The sequence below is a fragment of the Aotus nancymaae genome, unplaced genomic scaffold (genome assembly GCF_030222135.1).
Source record: "Aotus nancymaae isolate 86718 unplaced genomic scaffold, 86718_ANA_hifiasm-v0.15.2.pri h1tg000058l, whole genome shotgun sequence".
Classification (NCBI taxonomy): domain Eukaryota; kingdom Metazoa; phylum Chordata; class Mammalia; order Primates; family Aotidae; genus Aotus; species Aotus nancymaae.
In genome coordinates this window covers 41341065-41361107 of record NW_026988472.1, presented here as the reverse complement: position 1 = coordinate 41361107, position 20043 = coordinate 41341065, and the positions used below count along the sequence as shown (strand labels likewise).

Genomic DNA, 20043 nt, shown 5'->3' with positions numbered 1-20043 from the left:
CCAGTGAGATTTCCATCTATTTACATCTCATTGCCTTCCTGGGTACTCAGGAAGGAGGGATCCATGAGGGATGGTTCTGTCCTTCTGATTCAGACATTCAGGCTAGAATTAACACCCCCAGGAGCAGCCCTCAACCAGGACCCAAGAGGAGCTGGTGTATAAATACCGCAGCTCCATTGCCTCTCAGCTGGGATAAATCTGAGCCATGTCTTGCACCATTTTTCAGAATTTCCCAGTGGGATTAAACTCTAGTCATGTACAGTAATAATATGCTTGACGATGCACTCTTTATAGGCTGCCTTTCCTTCCTGTCTCACTTCCTTGCTTCTATATTTCCTTACCAGCACTTCCTTGCCTCTCAAATACACTATAGTCAGTTCTGCCATAATATGACAAAAGAGTTTCTAGAAAGTCACCATGTTATGCAAAATTATGCAATAAAAGCCACAGGGTTTGTGGAATAAATGATATTAGGGGGCACAACCCTTGAAGACGTAGTAATATATAAAAAATAAGATAGGAACCTAAGAAAAATTATAGTTTTATGCATGTTATGTGGTTTAAAAATGCATAAGTATAACAATAGATATGGCACTTTACTAGAAAAAGCCCTGAAGGTGGCTTGTGAAAGTGGTCATTGGAAGGTGGTCAGAAACCAGATGGAAAATTTTAACACCAAATATGAATTGCTGTGGCTTCTAAGGTGAACTGAGGTAGCTGGTCGATGTTCAAGGTGTGTGTGTGTGTGTGTGTGCATTTTGTAAATGAAGCTCAATTCAGCTGGGTGCACTTTTTTGTGTTCACCTACTATTTCTTTGAGATGAAATGGCACACATAAGCAAATGTGAAATTTGCATGATGTCCAGATCATTTCCTAATATATCAATCACATTGGAGCAAAATTGTGTTTTCAAGACAAGTGTTTAGAACAGAATTTTCCATACTTGTACTAGTCGCCTTGTTGCAGGGCTTGCTTCTAAACCTAAGCTAAAATTACCTATCAATGACAGCTTGATGGTGGTTTTCTTTTTTAAGTCACCTTTTTTCCTGTTGAACAAGGCTAATAAGCAAAATACAAGCCCCTTCACACCCAAGTAAGTTCAGTAGAGACGGTGGCTGGATGTAACAAGTGACAACTAAAGCTAGAATGTCCCTGTTGGAGGCTCTGCATCCCAAGTTACCTGGTCTTACCCACTCATTTTTTTGTAACTCACCTGGGGACTGCAGCTCTGTTTTACAGGTCTTGAGAATCTTGGCTGCCTATTTGCAGTTTCTTGGAACTGGTTTAAACCTAAAGTCAAATGTCAGATTATTATGAGCTGAAGCAGAATTCTGTAAATGCTCAGTTCTTTCATTAGGGGAAAAAAATTAATGTGGAACCTTGGTAGATATATTACTCACCTGCATTCAGTGCTTCCCAGGAGGTAAAATTACAGTATGAGCTCAGCGCATTCTTAATTTCCCATGGTAGGTTACAAATGGGCTCTTTTCTATTCTACAACTTCTTTAATCTCAATACCTGATTTCTCCCACGTGTAGCTCTACACAATCAAGCGACTTATACACCACATGGCTCATTTGTTTAACTGGTTCTGGTTTGGTTTCAAGTTCACATTTCCTGTAGCCTTGATTTTGACCTAGGTGTACATGCAGGTTGCAAGATCAATGTTTTTCAGAATGTGGACTTCAGACCAACCACATCAGAATCTTCCCCAGAGAGCTTGTTGCAAGCACAGCTTCTTGAGCTCCACCCCAGACCTCCTGAATCAAACTGTCTTGAGAGTGGGGCTCAGGGATCTACATTTTTTTCTACAAGCTATTGGGTAATGCTTATGTGCACTCAAGGTTAATACTCACTGGTTTCAACCAGTGGGTCCCAACTGGGGCCACTTGTGACTCACAAGGGGAGATTTGACAAGGCGTGGAAATGTATTTGGTTGTCACATCTAGGGGGAGGTGCTACTGTCCTCTAGTAAGTAGAGGCCAGGTGTGATAGTTAATATTGAGTGTCAACTTGATTGGATTGAAAGATGCAACGTATTGTTCCTGAATGTGTGTATTAGTCTGTTCTCATGCTGCTGATAAAGACATACCCAAGACTGGGCAATTTACAAAAGAAAGAGATTTAATGGACTTATAGTTCCATGTGTCTGGGGAGGCCTCACTATCATGGCAGAAAGCAAGAAGGAGCATGTCATATCTTACGTCAATGGCAGCAGGTAAAGAGAGAGCTTGTGTAGGGAACCTCCACTTTATAAAGCGATCAGATCTCATGAGACTTTTTCACTATCATGAGAATAGCATGGGAAAGACCTGCCTTTATGATTCAGTTACCTCCCACCAGGTCCCTCTTGCAACATGTGGGAATTCAAGATGAGATTTGGGTGGGGACAAAGCCAAACCATATCAGGGTGTCTGTGAGGGCGTTACCAAATGAGATTAACATTTGAGTCAGTGGACTGGGAGAGGCAGACCCACCCTTAATCTGGTGGGCAGCATCTAATCAGCTGCAAGTGTGGCTAGAATAAAGCAGGCAGAAGAATTTGTAAGGACTTGACTTGCTGAGTTTTCTGGCCTTCATCTTTCTCCTGTGCTGAATGCTTCCTGCCCTCAAACATCAGATTCCAAATTCTTCAGCTTTTGGACTCTGACTTACACCAGTGGTTTGCCAGGGGCTGTCGGGCCTTTGGCCACAGACTGAAGGCTGCACTGTTGGCTTCCCTACTTTTGAGGTTTTGGAACTTGGACTGGCATCCTTGCTCCTCAGCCTGCAGATGGCCTATTGTGGGACTTCACCTTGTGATCATTTGAGTCAATTCTAATAAACTCCCCTTCATCTATACGTATATGCTGTTAGTTCTGTCCATTTAGAGAACCCTGACTAATACACCAGGGGTGCTCCTAAACCTCCTATATGTGCACAGGACAGCCCCCAGGACATGTAAATAGTGCCAAGGTTGAGACACCCTGGTTTCAACCCTAAGAGATTTCTCCAAGGTCTGCTGCACTTATAGGGCTGTTTCCTCTGTCATTATTTTCTTTGGTTTCTTTACAGCCAGATGGCTTAGAAGCAACAAAGTTCTCTGTATAAGCAGAAATGTGTGTTGGGGGGGACTGGCAGTTTTATGTAGGTAGAATCAGGGTGGGTGTGGGTGATCACTGACTCCTTGAAAGATGCCCTCACCAGCATCCACAAGTTGAACTATGAATCAGGTCAGCTTAGGTCATCCTAGAGATGAAGGTCACTGCAGAGTTGGAAAAAATGACACAAGTTTGGAGAAGCAGAATGAGCTTTTCTGTTAGTGCGTGTGGATTCTTCGTCAAGCATACTCAGTTGTTATTACCTAACTGACATGTACATGATACAGTGAAAGCTGGCCCTATTCATCACCTAGGACAGTGCCTGTATGACACTTCCATGCTTCACGTGTTACTGACCTGTGCTTACTGAAAAATCTGCAAATATCTTCTAAATTATCAAAGAGGGATTAGTGTGTTTAGTATCATTTCAACACTGGGAGTATTCCATTGTGCCATGAATCTTTGAAAACTGATAATTCATGTATAGCATAAATGGTGATTCAATTGCCAGCTCTGAAATTCTGAGTCTATATTATATTTCAAGGAATATTTATTGTATTATAAGTCTATTATTCAGTGATAAGACTTGTCCACACTATGTACAAAGAAGGATGTTTCAAGTGCTAACTAGTGAGATTTTACAAGTTCATGTATATTATTGAAATGTTTTTGTATATGCTATAGCTTGAATGTAGAACCTCTTTAATCCGTAGCCTGTTGAAGTCTGGAAAACCTTCTAGGATCTTTTAAAATTATTAAAATGTCAACACAGTTTGGATAATTATAATACTTAACGTCTGTTAAGCACTCTCACCTGCCAGATACAAATGCCAAATGTTCTAAGCATTGGACATTTATTCTGCTCATTTAGTTCTCACAACAACACTATGGGATAGAGGTATAATTATTACCAGTTTACAGATGAGATTAAATATGAAGGACACGCAGATAGTAGGTGGCAAAACTACAATTGGAACTCAGGCAGTCTGGGTTCTTAACAAGAGTATTATTCTGCCTCAATTTCTTCAAATGTAGTCAATAATTTTTCACATCTGACTTGAATCAAGTGAAATAATCATTAAGATGATTTTCTTGGTCCAGCACTGTTTAGTAGAAATGGGATGCAAGTCATATGTATAATTTTAAGTTTTCTAGGAGACGAACTGTTAAAAAATGTGAAAAGAAACAGGTGAACTTAATCTTAATAGTATGTTTTATTAACCAACATATCTGAAGTACTGTGTTTTGAACATGTGATCACCATGAAACATTATTAGTATTTTACATTTTTCTTTTGTGCTATGCCTTTGAAGGCCTGTATGTATTTTACACTTACAGCACATCTCAATTCAGCCTAGCCAAGTTTCAAGTACCCCAAAGACATATGTGACAACTGGCCACCATATTGGACAGTGTATCTTTAGCTGATACTTGGTGAGAAGCGTTAGGCTTGGAGAACTGAGTTTGAATGATTTTTGAAAAGCAGGAAGATTGTTTTCCAATCTTGCTTACTTAGCTCAAGTTAGAGAGAAGCCTTAAATGTTTTTCCATATTTTAACAGACTTCTGTGGCTACTTCTTTCTGGGGGCTGGCTTCTGCAAATGGACCCAAGAATTTATACCCTCATCTACACACATCCCCCTCTTCTTTAACTGCCAACAAATATTCTTGAAAGGGGATTTAACTTATAACACCACACACACGCACACACACACACACACACACACGAGGAAAACACTGATCATCTTTATTGCCAATGTATTATTTTCATTGAATTGAGGAGTGCACAGGAAGGGAGAGATGTTTGATTTGTGCCTGTGTGATATCTTTCTATGCCTGCTTGACTTGTCGACTTTCACATACTGCCATCTTGGCCCCAGTGTAATTCAAATGGAACACACACGCACGCACACATACGCATTTTAACCCAGGAATGGGAATAGATGGATCTACAACCTTAAGAGCAAACAAGCTTGTTGCATGGCTAGCCCAGAACTTAAGCAAAGCTCCCACACTTGTGTCATAATGGCATCAAGCTTGATGAAAGACATCAGCTCAACTCAGAAGCATATAGGACTGCTTTAAGGCCTAGAAGAGCAAGTGTCTTTTGTGTATCTGTCTTGTGGAAGACATCTATCCCTGATTGCTGGATAAAATGCACAGAGGCACCCCTTGAATACTCAGAACACCAGGAACATTAGCCATTGGTATTGCATCTTTCTTTTAATTAAATTCATGGGAGCAAGTGGTTTTTCTAGACAAACAAGATCGTTGAGAAGAAACATACTGCAGTGAGATCATGGATGAAAGGTTTTAGTCTTGACTTTGCCATTAACTAGCCATGTGACCTTCATCTCTCTAGGCCTTTGAGGTAATAAAGGGACCTGGGATTAGATTTCAATCCAGGATGCACATTAGAGTCACTGAGGAGTTTGTTGTTAAATGTTGATGCCCAAATCCCATTCTAGACCAATTAAATCAGAATCTCTGAGGTTGGAGCCAGGTTGAGAATCACTGGATTAAATGATCTGTAATTTTCCTCTAAGTCTTCAATGCTATTGTGGATCACCTAGTGTCATTGTTACAGATAATGTAGCATATTCCCTACTTCCAAACCTTAGGAGGGAAAGTGTCATTTGCATTGTGTGCCTTCTATTCCTTTAGAATCAGTCAGGGCCCTGTTTTCAGGGTGGGAAGTCAAGTTAGGCTGCTACCTGCCTCAAAATCTTCATTCATATGGAGCTACTAATATTGGGGAGAATGCTAGAGGGCTGATTGTGTTGTAAATGGTCCCTCACTTTTTTGGTGGAAAATTAGGGGACCAGAGAGAGAGAACAGGAGGATTTAGGTATCTAATTTCAAATGCTGTTTGTAAGGCACTTGTAAGAGAGAGAAAATCCATTTATTTTAATTCTGTTTCAATTAGTTAGGCCCTTTCTAGTCTCAGAAATGATTTATGGTGTCCAGGGAAGAGAACTAATATTAGGTGTCTCCATTCCTCCCTCCTGAGATGAGAGGAGTTCCATATAGAAGGAAATGCTCTACTGTGTCTTATCTGTATTCCCTAGAGTATAGATGAAATCAGAGTATTTCAAGGGTAGGCGATTGTATCAGTCAGGACCAGCCTGGTAACAAATGACTCCCTAATCTCACTGGTTTACAACAGCAGATGCTTATTTCTTGCTCATGAAAAATGTCTGATACAGGTCAGCTACAGCTCTGTCCTATGTCTCCTTCACTCCAGGACTGGAGCTGATGGGATTGGTCTCTGCCTAGAACACTGCTGGCCCAAGTGGCAAACAACAGAAGAGAAAATGGTGAATCACACACTTGATCTTAATGCTTATGCTCAGAAGTGACACAACCCTTCTGCTTACACTTAATTGGCCAAAGCAAGTCATGTGGCCAAACCAACTCTGAGTGAAACAGAGCAAAGATGGGGCTGTGTCAGCCTTCTGCAAGGAGGAGGATGAAAACAATAATACAATCTACCACAGTAGCAAAAGATGCTGTAGTAAAGAGAGTCACAAACTCCCACCTACCCAAGGAGTGACCGCATGGCCACAACCCAAGTTAGCTCATAGCTGTCATGACCTGCCTCTCCCCGCCCCTCCAGTTGATCTACCAGAGTTCACTTTTGCCCTGAATACACCAGGCAAGAGCCCTTGGGACATACTGTTGCAGTAACTCCTGTCATGCTGGCCTCTGCTGATCTCTGGCCTTTCCAAAATCCTTCCATCTGCTGACAGATGCTTGTTTGCTCTTCATGCAGATTTACTGATGACTTGAACAAAAATCTAGGATGGGCCCAGCCTTTCTACCTGGAATCAAGGAAGCATGGTGGCTGGGAACAATGGTTCTCAAATTTGGCTGCACACAAGAGTCACCTGGGGAGCCTGAAAAAATACTGATGACTAGGTCCTGCTCTCTGAGATTCTGATTTAGTTGATCTTGGGTGCAGCCTGGGCTTGGATGATTCTAACAGAAACTCTGAGAACCTCTGGTTAAAAGCACCAGCTTCCCAGCCAGCTGAGACCTGGGTTCTGAACTTGACTTCCCCATTTCTCAGCTGTGTTGCTTTTGCCCAAGTTACTGTATTGCTCTGTTGCTCGATTTTCTCATCTGTCTCCATGTTATAGGCTTTTGTTGTGATGATTAGAGGAAGGTGAATAAAGCACTAAGCATTGTGCTTAAGTCCTTGTAAGTGTTCAATATATATAATAATTGTTGATACTGTCATCATGTTGCAGCTTCCTGTGCTGCACCAATGCCTCCCGGAAAAACCAGCTGTTCTACTGGGTTGGCCGTTGAAGAAATGGTTATAAAAGCCACACCGTGCTATTAAACATGATTACATTTAGCAATGGTCTAAGCAACGGAATGCATGCACCTTTTGGCTTTCCTTGACTTCTCAGGACTTTACGGCAGAAAAAATTCCTCTGGATTTTCTGGAACCGTCACCACTCATTCTTTCACCTCCTGCATGGAGGGCTTATTTTGGGGGAAGCTTTTATGATAAAACCAAAAAATTAAAAAAGAAAGAAATGCAATGATTTTGAAATGTGTCTTTTTATTGTTTTGTGGCACATTTTAGTTTCCGACATGAATGAGCAAGCTGTTGAGAAGTAAGGGGGGTACAGTGTGTTGCTGTCTTCCCAGGGCCTTACATAACAAGGAGGCTTGGGCCAGCTGGACTGAGACCCAGGAGCATTTGCACACACACACCATCCCCCCGGATGTTCCGGCGTGTGTTTGGGTTTCACTTTGAAATAAAACACGAAACATGGGAAGTGCCAGGAAGGGGCAGGGTGGCTATCAGCTTAAAAGAGCTCTAATACCGCTTGCATCTAGCTATTAGTCATGTTTCTTTGTGGTTTATGATAACCCACTGGGACCACCATCCTGGGGGACTTTGGGGAAGGAGGGAGAGATGATCACTGGTGTACCTCCCATCATCATCATCCTTATTTCATTTAAAATAAGCATGTAGGGCTCTTCAGCCTTTTAATTCTGATTTGTCAAATTCCTTCTTCTTAATCTCTCAATTCCCAAGATAAGACATTTCCTGCTCTCCATCCCTACTCCCACCCCCATTTTTGCTTATGGAGTTTTTAATGATTTAATGATCAAATGTCAAGACTTCCATTTCTGTTTCCAGGAACTAGTTCCTGATCATTCCTAATTCTTTGCATATGACACACACATCAGAGTTAGTTCTGTTTGACATTTGTGAATTTATGGGAAACCTCATCTTTGTGGACATTTAAAACTTGGCTGCACCCATTGAATCCACCCTAGGGAATAATTTTGCAAGGTTCCCTAAAGGATTAGGCCAAATAACCAATAGCATGCTATTTTTGTAAATTCCAATTTCTGGAGGGTTTTGATGAGAAAGGCACTTTTTCATTTTTGTTTTCTTTCCCCTGCAAACATGGAAAATAGGAATGTCTCCGAATGATTAAGATCTAGGAGTGGATAATGAAAGCACAGACAGTGATAGTCTTGTTGACTGCCAAGAAAGCAAGCTCTGTAGGGATTTGGGGCTGGCTCTGAGGATAGCATGGATTGTTCACATTCTATTTGGACAGAAAGGAGAATTGCTAGATCTGAAACATTTTACCCCTTTTAGGAATTGCTTCTCCAGTTGTGGCCATCCAGCTGGGCTAACATGCTGTCTGAAGGGCATCATGCTTATTGTCATGTTAAGAGGAGTTGTAAGGGAAGAGAGGGAGAGAGTGGAGAGAAGAAAATTAGCAATTTTTAAATGCAATTCCTTAAGAATGATTGGAAAGCAGAAACACATTTCCATCTATTCTAAATATTGCCATCATTAATGGAGTGAAATTGTGTGAGCATGAACCCTTTTTCTTAATTGCAAGTGTGATTTCAACATGAAGAAGAGACTGGAAGTAGAGCGTGTTTTCATTTACTTGAACTTAGATGCACACCCTGCCTCCGTTGTCTTCATTTACAGGTGTATTTTAGAGCCTGCTTTCTCAAAGTGGGATCCATGGAACCAGCAGCATCTCATCATCAGGAAGCTCATTAGAAACAAAAACTCTCGACCCCACCCCATTCCCACTGAATCAGAATCTGCATTTCAACCAGAGTCCAGGGTTGCTGGTTTGCATGCACAGTACCGTGTAGGAAGCATTGCTCTTGAAAATTTTAAAGAGCTATAGATTCTTTCTTTGCTGCATTGACTTTCTCTAACCTAGTCACGTGAAGGAGCCCAATTTGGCCCTCTCTAAGGAACACAAAGCTAGGGGCCTTACTGTGTGCTCAGAAATGTCATATTCATGGTGGGAATAGAAATGTTCTGCTCCAGAAAGTCTAGTTGGAGGGATGGTGGGGCAGGTGGTGGGAGATCTGTTTGAGATGCCTCTTCTTGTAATGTATGACAGATGAGACCTTGCAGAATTAAACTGGGTCTCCCATTTCTCTATGCTTTTGCCACTGAGGAAAATCTCCAGTGAGTTCTACCTTTGTCCCCTGTCCACTATCCCTTCCCTGTTTTGTTTTTGAGATAGGGTCTCACTCTGTCAACCAGGCTGGAGTGCAGTGACATGATCTTGGGTCACTGCAGCCTTAACCTCCCCGGGCTCAAGTGGTCCTCCTACCTCAGCCTCCAGTATACCTGGGACTACAGGTACATGCCACCATATGTGGCTAATTTTTTTGTCTTTAGTAGAGATAGAGTCTCACTGTGTTGCTCAGGCTAGTCTCAAATTCCTGGGATCATGTGATCTCTCCACCTCAGCCTCTCAAACTGCTGGGATTACTGGAGTGAGCCACCATGCCTGGCCTATCCCCCCGCTGTTGTCCTACAAATATCTATTACATCTAATGCATTATATGTTTCTAAAAGTGCTTCTTTGGGAGGGATGTCTGCTCAATGTTTGCTAGCTCAATTTTCTTCTTTTAATCATTCTTTCATTTTGCAAAGCCAAATGTATTTTTATTTCCTAGTACTTCATTTTCATTATTAAGCTAGCTAAGTCCTCGTCACCAGAGCTGAAGCAAAGTGGAAAACTAAGAAACGGCCTTCATTTAGGCAAATGATGTTGGAAAATCAGGGTTTGGTTCCAATTCTCTGGATAATTCCCTGGTCGCTTTGTTTTGGTTTGGCAAAGGTGGCAGCCTGTATGCTCAGCCCTTAAATGGGTTTTGTCAGAATCAAGACACTTTGGTCTCTGTTCCCCTGGGGGCTGTGGCATGGGGCCCAGGCTTGGAAGACAGAGCTAGGTAGGTCCTGGGCCACAGCCATGTCCAGCTACAAGGGCCACTAGAGAAATGGTGTCCACTGTTCTTTGTGGCGTTTTATGGTCGTGCTTTCTGATTCTCTGCTTTGTGCTGCCTCCGAGTCACCTGCAGCAAGCTCTTAGTGTGTGGATTCTGGCCTCAGAGGAATGCAGTGGCTCCTCCAGAACCGCCCCACTGACATGTAGGATAAGAGCAGGAGGGAGAGCTGGAGAATATTTCAACCTTGGCTGTTTCCAAATGGTTTGGCCTGGTGGGTGCCATAGCCTCTGAAGAACCTGTCTTGGGAGTGGGGCTCTGTGTCAAGTCCACAATATCCCCTGGGGGCAGCTCTGACACATTTGCTCAAGTAGTAGCCAGAAGCTCCTCAGAAGCAGCCCAGGGCCCTCTGTGGTCCAGGTTTCAGGAGCTGCAGCTGCCTGGGTGTGGCTGCTCTTCTGAAGTTCCCGGTGCTGCCATCTGGAAAACACGGACTGGATTTCCGTTCAGCCCTGGCTCAGAGCAAATATAGGCTTGCCTATAGCAGGGAAGCTTTCTTTGTGAGGTGTTGATTTAGAGACCCAGAATATTAATTTGTGAAGCTGGTGATTGGCCTGTTAGGAGCCATCTTGTGACACTGCCCCTAAATCTTTCCTTCTTTTTCTTAAGATAATTCCTCTCCAAGTTATTATGTGAGAGCCCAACAAGGCCACCCTCTGTAACTGCAGTTGGGAAACTGATGTGGCTACATCATGCAGTTCTAATGCATCTTCTTCCTGGTACCTGCTCTAGTTACATCAAGTAGTCGGGTTTGCTCTGGCGTACGGTTCTATGTTGGAGGTCAGAGGTCATCTCTGGGGTTACATTGTCCATTGCTTGCTAGGAAAAAAAAAATGGATAAGGAAGACTCTTTGAAGAAAAAACTTCTCGCGTTGGTGACTGTCTTTTGAGGTGTTGCCATGGTCAGCAAGGCAGTTCTGTTGCTAAGTACCATGAGTCTAGCATGTGTGCTCGTGGAGGTGGAATCTGGTGAGTATGGGTGGTAGTGGGGAAGCACAGAGTGCCTTGTGGCTCTGCAGGGAGCCAGAAGAGAGCTAGGGCACCATCAGGCTGAGTCTTAGGGCCTGGCAGGACTCAGGCCTGACAGAGTGCAGGAGTGCTGGAGTGGAAACTGAGGTAGCAACCCAGTCACATGACTGGGTGGACACAGCAGCAATGAGGAAATTCAGAAGCAGGTGCCACTTGAGAGGCAGAGACCCAGTCTTCCTGCCAGGGAAGTCTTTCCGGGGCCCACCCCCCAGGTCTTGATGTCTGCCTCTGCCAAAAATGGCAGGGCTGACACAGCAGGATTGCTCATCTCTACTGAGCAGATGAGGAAACCGAGGCATGGAGCAGCCATGAGACTCATCCCAAGGCTCCTGACAGTCCAGAGGCAGAGCCAGTAATGGGGGCAGCCTTTCCAGATGAGCTGACCTCAATGGATCTCTACACAGAAGAGGGAAAGCAGATAGGATGGCATCCAATAAATACCGCAATGGCTCATCTTGGAACCTGTGAGTCCCTGCTTGTCTGTTTCTTGGCTTCCCAGGTATCCCTGCACCTCAATAAAAGTCCAGTCATGTGTTTCTCTCCCAACAGTGCCAGCAAAAGAAATAAGGCCTCCAACCACCACAGCGAAAAACCTGCAGGAAGAAAATGTTCATAAAATGTCAAACCATGGCCCAAAGTGGTTTTGGTTTTCTTTCAAAGCCTGCAGTATCCTGGAGTGCCAGGGGCCTGTGGTCACAAAAGCTTCATCTCAAAAGAAGCTAAGAGGGGTCCATTCTGGGGAATATTTTGGACAGTGCGGTGGAGGGTAGCTGGGAAGAGAGCTGGCTCTCTGCTGTGTATTGACTACTCTGGGGCCCAGTTTTGCCTTGCCCTTGCCCTTGGCCTTATCCACCAATAGCAAGCTCCATGTTTGATGATGTTTGTTTTACTTTTTATTTTGAAATAATTAATACTTACAGGACGGGTGTAAGAATAGTGTAAAGAACTCTTAAATACCTTTATCTAGATTCACTAATTGTTCGTGTTTTGTCACATTTATCTCTTCTCTTCCCCACACTAATTCACGTATATATAGGTACATTTTTTTGCTGTACCATTTAGGAGTAGGCTGCTGTCATCAGACTCCCTTTACCCCTTGCATTTCCCAAGAACGAGAATATTCTTTTGTATATGTACAGCTGTCACATTTAGAAAATATAATATTTATTTCCTACTTTTATATAATCTGTGTCCCAATAATGCCCTTTATCACAATTTTCTTAAGGTGCACAATCTAGTCCTGGATCCCACATTGAATTGCTGTCCTGTCTCTTTTGTCTCCTTTTATCCAGAACAGTTCATAAATCTGCCTTTGTCTTTTGTGACCTTGACATTTTTGAAGAATGCCAGCCAGTTATTTCATAGAATGTTCCTTAATTTTGGTTTCTCTGATATTTCTTCACATTTACGTTTGGATTTATGCATTTTTCAGTTGGAATGCAATATAAATGTTGTAAGTGATTTGTTCTCTGGGGCCATATCAGGAGGCACAGATGTCCATTTGCCCCTTGTTGGTGAGGTCACATTTGATTACTTAGTTAGGCTGGTGTCTGTGTAGCTGCTCTTTTTCCTTTTGTAATGAACAAATATAATTTGTTGGAAGATATTTTAACATTATGTAAATATCCCATTCCTCATCAAACTGCCTCCACCTAGTTTAGCGTTCATTGAGGATTCTTGCCTGAATGATGATTTACTCTAATGGTTTCATCCATCATCCCTTCTATATTTGTTAGTCCAAAACAGTCTTTGATTGGGTGGGAAGGCATGCCAAGCCTGCCAGTCTCAGTAGCTGAGGTCACAGGGAGGAAGGGCTTTCATTTCCTACTTGGACCCTGACTGACAGCTCTTTTGAAGCAGTCCTGTTCTGTTGGGTGTATGTTTTGACATGTGTAGTAACTCATTTTGGAAATACTTATTGTTTACTAGACAACTTTCAAATAATTTTTTAAAATACTTTACAAGAATGGTAGCATGTTGGTTGCATATGTTGTAACTTATTTTTGTGGCATCTGCTGGAAAATTGCACCTGGTTCTTTTACACAGTGTTGATCAACAGAAACCTGATCATGATGATAGCAATAATGATATCTTCCCAACATCTGAACCCTGCTCCAGAGAAAGGGATGAAATTAGAGAGATTGTTTGAATTCTGAGAAGGATGGTTGGACTAAAAAGGAAAATCAGCTATTGGAAGCAGATGAATTAAGTAAAACATGAATTTCCAGGAATGTTTCAAAATATTTGTGTGGGAGTTCTTTTTGGAATGTTAAAACAGTGAATGGCATTGCTTGGAATTTTGTTTTTTTTCTTTATTGATTTTGGTTCAAAACAAATCCTTTTTTTTTAAATTTAACAGTGGAAGGGGTTTCTATGGGAAAAACCTTTGGTTATTATTTTACTGGGCCTAGAATATTAAGCTTTTGGTTTTGATTTTTGTCTTTTTAAATAGTTCTTTATAGCCCATAGTAAGAACAAAGGACTAATGGGGAATGTTTGGGAGGTTTCTTAGCTTTTATATGTTGTGATAACACTGGTTGTTACAGTTGCCATTAAGGTTAATGTTTTCAGAATAGCAGCAAAAGCTATAAGTGGACATGAAGGAAAAGCAGCTGTTTTTCGTAAAACCTACAGATGAACCAATGCTAGTTACCTCTGTGATGAGTGATCTAGAGCAGCCTTTCCCTAGTGTGTGTGTTCCTTGGAATGTGCATGTGCGTATATACACAGAAAAGAGAAAAGGGAGAGTAAGTTCATGGTCAAATAAGTTTCAAAAACGTTGCATATTGTAGCTCCCTATTGGAGACTCACAAGGTTAAAAGAGTATAGTTAATGCTTTGAATGTTACACCTTTGCTAGAAAACAAACTAGCCCAAATGTAGTGGTGTTGAACAACAAACATACACCCAGTCTGTGACTGAGCTTGGTGGATGTTTCAGTCTGGGCTAGGCCAGGCCAGGTGGTTGTGGCCTAGCGCATGTGTCCACAATCAGTGATAGGTCAGCTGAGGCCTGGCTGATCTAGATTGGCCTCATCTGGGATGCTCCTCCTGGCAGTGTCCTCTTATCATCCATCAGGCCAGCCTGGGCTTGTTCACACGGTGATCACAGAATTCTGAGCATGTGAGCAGAAGTGTGCAAGGCCTTTCAAGATCCAGGCTTGGAACTCAGACAGCGCCACTTCTGCATTGCATTGGTCAAAGCAAGTCACAGAACTCATGCCAGATTCAAGGGTTTGAGAAATAGACTCCACCTGTTGATGGGAGGGCCTACAAGGTCTCATTGCAAGTAGATGGGGAGATACCAAAAGAGGAATGATTGGGGCTATTTTTACAATCAAGCACAGAGATCAACTAATACGTGACTGGCTATTATTGCTATGCACATCTCTGGATTTGGGAGAATTTGTAGGGGAGGAGGAAAAGAGATACAGATCATTTATAACTGCAGAAAGTAAAAATAAGACTTCAGTTGGGATTTAATGAGCTAATCTATTTAAAGTGCTTTGAACTCACATGTAGTAAGAGCTCTATAAATGTTGCTGTTATTATTATCATGAATGCATATGTCACTTGAGGTCCTCAACCTCACTTAGACGTGAAACAGGAAGATTCATTTGACAACGAAATGAAGAAAACTTCAGATACTTGTGCAAAACATATAATCAAGTGAAGGCATTTAAATAAGATACCCCCAGCAAAAGCAGTCTGGAGCACAGACCAGACATTTTCCTCTGGGGGCCGAAGGTGGGAAGATGTGTCCAGCTTTGCCTTCTCTGACCAGTTCGCCCTGTTGGGCTTGTTTCCCAGGTAAGGTCAGAGCCTGCCGGGTTCTTGCTAAACTGGAGTCTGTAATAAAGAGGGTACCCAGGTGTGAAGAGTTTTATGTTCTCAGGACTTGTTCTTTGTTTATTTAGTTAGCCTTTATTAAGTGCATTGGAGCCTTGGAGGGCTCTGCAGTGGCTTTTGTTGCATGATAAAGGCGGCACTTAGCTTTTCTTTGGCTGACCTGGGCTCCCAAGTGACAAAGGCAGAGAGGGCCCTGCCAGCTTCCCTGGCTCTGCCCCTTCAGGGCATTTCGGGGAGCAGTCCAGTGACTGATGCCAAATGCCCTTAAGCACTGTGCCAGCCTTCTTGACTGGAAGCTGGGGAAGGAAACTTTCTCAGGCCCTCTCTCTCTTTGCTTCTATTTCCCCTTTCACTTTGTGGTCTGAGCGGCCCCCGCCCCTCCTTGCATAAACCCCTCTGCAGTTAGCATCAACAAATCCCAAGTTGTTTGTATGTGTGTCTAAAAGAAAAATTCTCTGAGGATTAAAAGCAGACACAATAGAGGGAGTGCTCCCTTTTGCTTTAATCACTTCAGGCTCCTCTGTGTTGACAGGAAGTTTTGTTAGTCTCCAAGTTTAACGAAAGGAGCATTCAGGGTGGCAATTTTTTTTTTGTTTTTTCCTGCGTTGAATTCTTAAAGTAAGTTTGATAAGGTATCTGGTAAACCACAGCCGCTCCCTTCTTAAATAGGCTTCACTGCCCCGTTGGCCTGCCTATAAAAGCGCTGCTCTCTTCAAAGGGACCCATAATCATGCTGAGTCTGTGGGTTGCACAACTGTACCCACTGGTCTTATCTGCACGTTGAGTTTGCTCTTCCTGGTAGAAACCTGTGAGATGTTCCTCCTTTCTGAGCCTCTACTCTTACGTTTCCACATTCCTTTCTTTCCTTTCTGCTCCCAGCCCCACCCTGAAATTAACTGGTGTCTGGTGACTTGTTCTACTGCTTCCACTTGTTTTCTGTGGCTTTTGTCTAGGGCAGTGGGGGACGGTGATTCTTCCCTCACCCCCAGGGGACATGTGGCAATGTCTGGAGATATTTTTGGTTGCCACAACTGGGGAAAAGGGGCATCTAGTGAGGAGAAGCGAGGGATGCTGCTAAACCTCCTACAATGCGCAGGGCAGCCCCCGCGGCAGAGAATGATCCAGCCTCAAATGTCACCAGCGCCACCACAAAGAGCACTGATCTAGCAGGTTGCTTTCTGGTAGGGTGCTCCTGTCCCCTGATATGGCTCCTCCCTCTCTCTCTTCTTCTTCCAAGAGGACTGTTCTTGTGTCTGATATTGGTTACATCGCCCGTCCTTAAATAACTAAACTCACAGGAGGAGAGAATTTTTCCTTAAGGATACTACTGGCTCTGGAATCCTTGAGTTACATGTGAATAACTGGGTGATGCATGTCAGCATTAAGAAATAGTCACAGAACTCCCGATTCTGGGTTGCTCTGGGTGGCAGCTGTGCTGGGTTTATCCGTGCGAGAACTTCATGGCTGCTCATCTTTGACTCTTTTCTGAAGAACCAAATCTCTCTGGGAATGCTGACTACTCACCCTTTCTTCAAAGATGCTGTGTGGCTTCAGGATAGGGCTGCTGGTTTTAAAAAAGAAGGAAAAATAAATTAAAACGCCCACACTTCAAGACAACCCCTGTGAATACATGTTATACAGGAATGCCCCATTTCCCAAATATTTATAAATATATGGTCTCCTTGGAATGTTCTACGTTTGTCATTTGGGAAGGTTAGACAGCCCTGGGCCACTGTCCTTCTTCATAAGCACAGGACACTTTCACAAATACCAGATTAGCAGCTGGGTGATGCCCAGGGAATGGTTATGTGTTGCCCTGTGTATATCTGATATGTGTCAGACCTCCCTCCCTTCCTTCCTTTTCATTGTTTTTCCTTCCTTCCTTCCTCCCTCCCTTCCCTTCCCTTCCCTCCCCTCCCCTCCCCTCTCCTCCCCTCCCCCACTTCCTCCCCTCCCCACTTCCTCCCTCCTTCCCTTCCTTCTTTCCTTTTTTTCTTCCTCCCTCCTTCCCTTCTTCTCCTTCCTTTCCAAGCACATCAGTGAGAAGGTAACACAGCTTGATTTTCTGAAGTCCATCAACTACTGTGTGCTGCTTGTCAAGAAGGGTGCTATGTAAGCTGAAATGCTGCTCTAATTTTCACATTATCTCTTCCTGCTGCTCATTGAGTTATTTAATTAGAAGCTGCCATATTTTCCAGGGAAAACACTTTGAACAGAAGGCCTGATTTCGCTGAGAACGGATGCCTTTATTATGTGTCAAGGAGCTAAAAATTGCTAGTAAGATGTCAGTGTGTGCATGTATATGAAATACAGAAAAACGCATGTACATATATGAAGAGCAATCAAAAGAGAAATGTGAAGGGATTGGAAAACGAAGAGGTGTCAGATCCAGTTGATGATTTGGTTCCTGCTTAGGAGTGTGTAAGCTTCAGTTGGCTCCCGTTTGGCTAACGCTGCAATGCCTTTAGTGTCACTGAAGCCGGCAAAGAGAGCTGACACGTTGTTTTTCTAGGGGGAAAAAAATGCTCTCCTTCCACATTCCCAGTGCAGACTACAGCAGAAAACAGAAATGAGACCAAACTGCCCAGAGTCCACACAGACTCCAACTCAAAGTCTTTGAATTATGTATTCAATTCTTGCCACTTCGCACATTTTCCCTTAAAGAAAAGAAAAAAAAATCAGTTCATAGTAGCTCTTAAAAAGCATGAAGGGGCATTCAGGATCCAATTCATCCCAAGAGACAGATTTTAAGTTTCATTCTTAGGAGGAGATTTTGTGTTTGGGGTATGACAGTGTGGAGTTCATAGGAAGGGATGTCAGCTAAACCCAAATGCATCCTGTTGTCTTTCGAGTTTGTTTTCCCTTTGGTGTCCCCTGTTGACACGTGCCTGTCAGTTCCCTTGGAGACTCTCTGGATGTGCAGGCTGCTTCATGTCCTTTAGGCTTTTCTGTGGCAGCCAAGGGGGTTTCCTTTTTATTTCCCTCTGTTTCTGGGCCACAGAGAGGAAAGAACAAAGATGCTTTCTCTGCACTGACTCCAAGTTCAAGCTAATCAAACTCTCATCTGAAAGGGGTTAATCATTTTAAAATAGCTCCAGGAGAACTTGAAAGTGACTTTCAGCAAACACATCCAGCGCTCTCTGGATTTAAATCCCCTCCTCTCCTCTTCCTCTCCAGCCCAGGTCACTGGATAGGGATAGCTTATTTTGATCTGCTCACTAGGTTTTTCAGCCCTGCTGAGAGACGCCAGTGCTGGGCTTTAATGTGGAGGAAATTCAGTTAAGGAGTATGAAATTTCTCAGGTTTCTGGAGAGATGGATGTTTTGGCTTATGTTGAGTGCTACCGACCCCATTTGTCACCAGCAAGCAGATGGATAGTCCCTTGACCTCTCAGAATGGGATGAAGGGATGATTTGGACCCTTGCTACTCAAAGTGTGGACCTTGGACTAGCAGTAGCATCTATCCTGGGAGTTGGTTAGAGATGCAGAATCAGGGCTCCACTTCTGGCTTACTGAATCTGAATTTGCCATTTAACATGATCCCCAGGTGATTCAGATGCACATTAATGTTTCAGAAGCCCTGGTCTAGGGCGGCAGTTATCAAATTTGAGCATATTTGTTTCAACAATCTTGTTAAAACATAGATTGGTCAGCCCTACTCTCAGAGTTTTGAATCCATCAGATTTGGGTCTGGGCCAGATAATCTGCATTTCTTCCCCCACTTCTTCTTTTTCTTTATTACAGACAAGATCTCACTCTGTCACCCAGACTGGGGTGCAGTGGCACAATCATAGCTCACTGTAGCCTCAAATTCCTAGGCTGGTCTTGAACTGCTGGCCTCAAGTGATTCTCCTGCCTCAACCTCCCAAAATGCTGGAATTTCAGGCGGAAGCCACCCTGCCAGCCAAATCTGCATTTCGAACAAGTTCCTTGGTGATGGCCATGCTTCTGGTGGAGTGGAGGAGCGCACGTTGAGGAGAGCTGCTCTAGAGGAACCCTGGCCCCTCTAGCAGCTCTTATTTCTCTCTCCATGGAAACCCTCACACCAGTCAGGCTACCCTTGCTCCCTGCCTTATGCTTTCAGTTCCCTTCCCCTTCTTCCCTTTGGAGAGGTCAGTTTCTCCCCCTTATGCACCTCCCCCATTCCCTAGCTGTGAAGCCAAGCCCACACTTTCCTTTCCTGGCCACTCTGAACTTTCCCATCTCCCTTCAGTGGCTCCCCAGTTCTTCCTCTGGTGCCCCAGCCTTCCCAGTTAGATTGCAGGCTTGAAGTAGGCCTCCCTCTCCCTCACTGCCCCCCTAATCCGTCACCAGGATCATTCGTTTCACTGCCAAAGTGTCTCTCAGATCCCTCTTCTGCCCTCCACCCTGACTACCACCCCTGTGGTCTGAGCCCCATCTTCTCCTGCAGCTATCTTTGGAGGTTTCCTTATAGCCCCTCTTACATTTGTCCAGTCTCTTTTCTACTCTCAAGTTCAAGTGACCTATTCAAAGTCTCCCATACCATTGCTCCCTCCCCCTCCTCTGCCACTGCTTCAGCTCTTTCTGTGGCATCTCATTAGTCGTAGCCTACAATCCTGAAGGGCCCTAGGGTGGGCCCTGCCTATGCTTCTGTCCTTCTCTCTGTGGCCCTCTCCTGGCTTTGTGCTGCAGCCACACTGGCCTATTTTCAGGCCCCCACAGGGCCTTTGCACAAGCTGAGATGCTTTCTTCAGCCCCACCTCACCTGTTTAGTGCCTCGGCATCCTGCCAATGGCCCCTCAAGCTTCCCCAGGGAGGCTTCCTCT

General features: G+C 43.7%; 1 protein-coding gene and 1 long non-coding RNA gene across 3 annotated transcripts in view; both read left to right on the top strand.

The window, feature by feature from the left end:
- The window catches only part of NHS (NHS actin remodeling regulator), a 354034-nt gene that overhangs the window by 136043 nt on the left and 197948 nt on the right, over positions 1–20043 (top strand). The gene's annotated exons all lie outside the window — the stretch shown is intronic.
- Positions 16557–20043, top strand: part of LOC135269956 (uncharacterized) — a 51760-nt gene continuing 48273 nt past the window's right edge. Inside the window, exon 1 of the long non-coding RNA XR_010338194.1 lies at positions 16557–16878. This is a non-coding gene — a long non-coding RNA (uncharacterized LOC135269956). The remainder of the gene's footprint in view (positions 16879–20043) is intronic.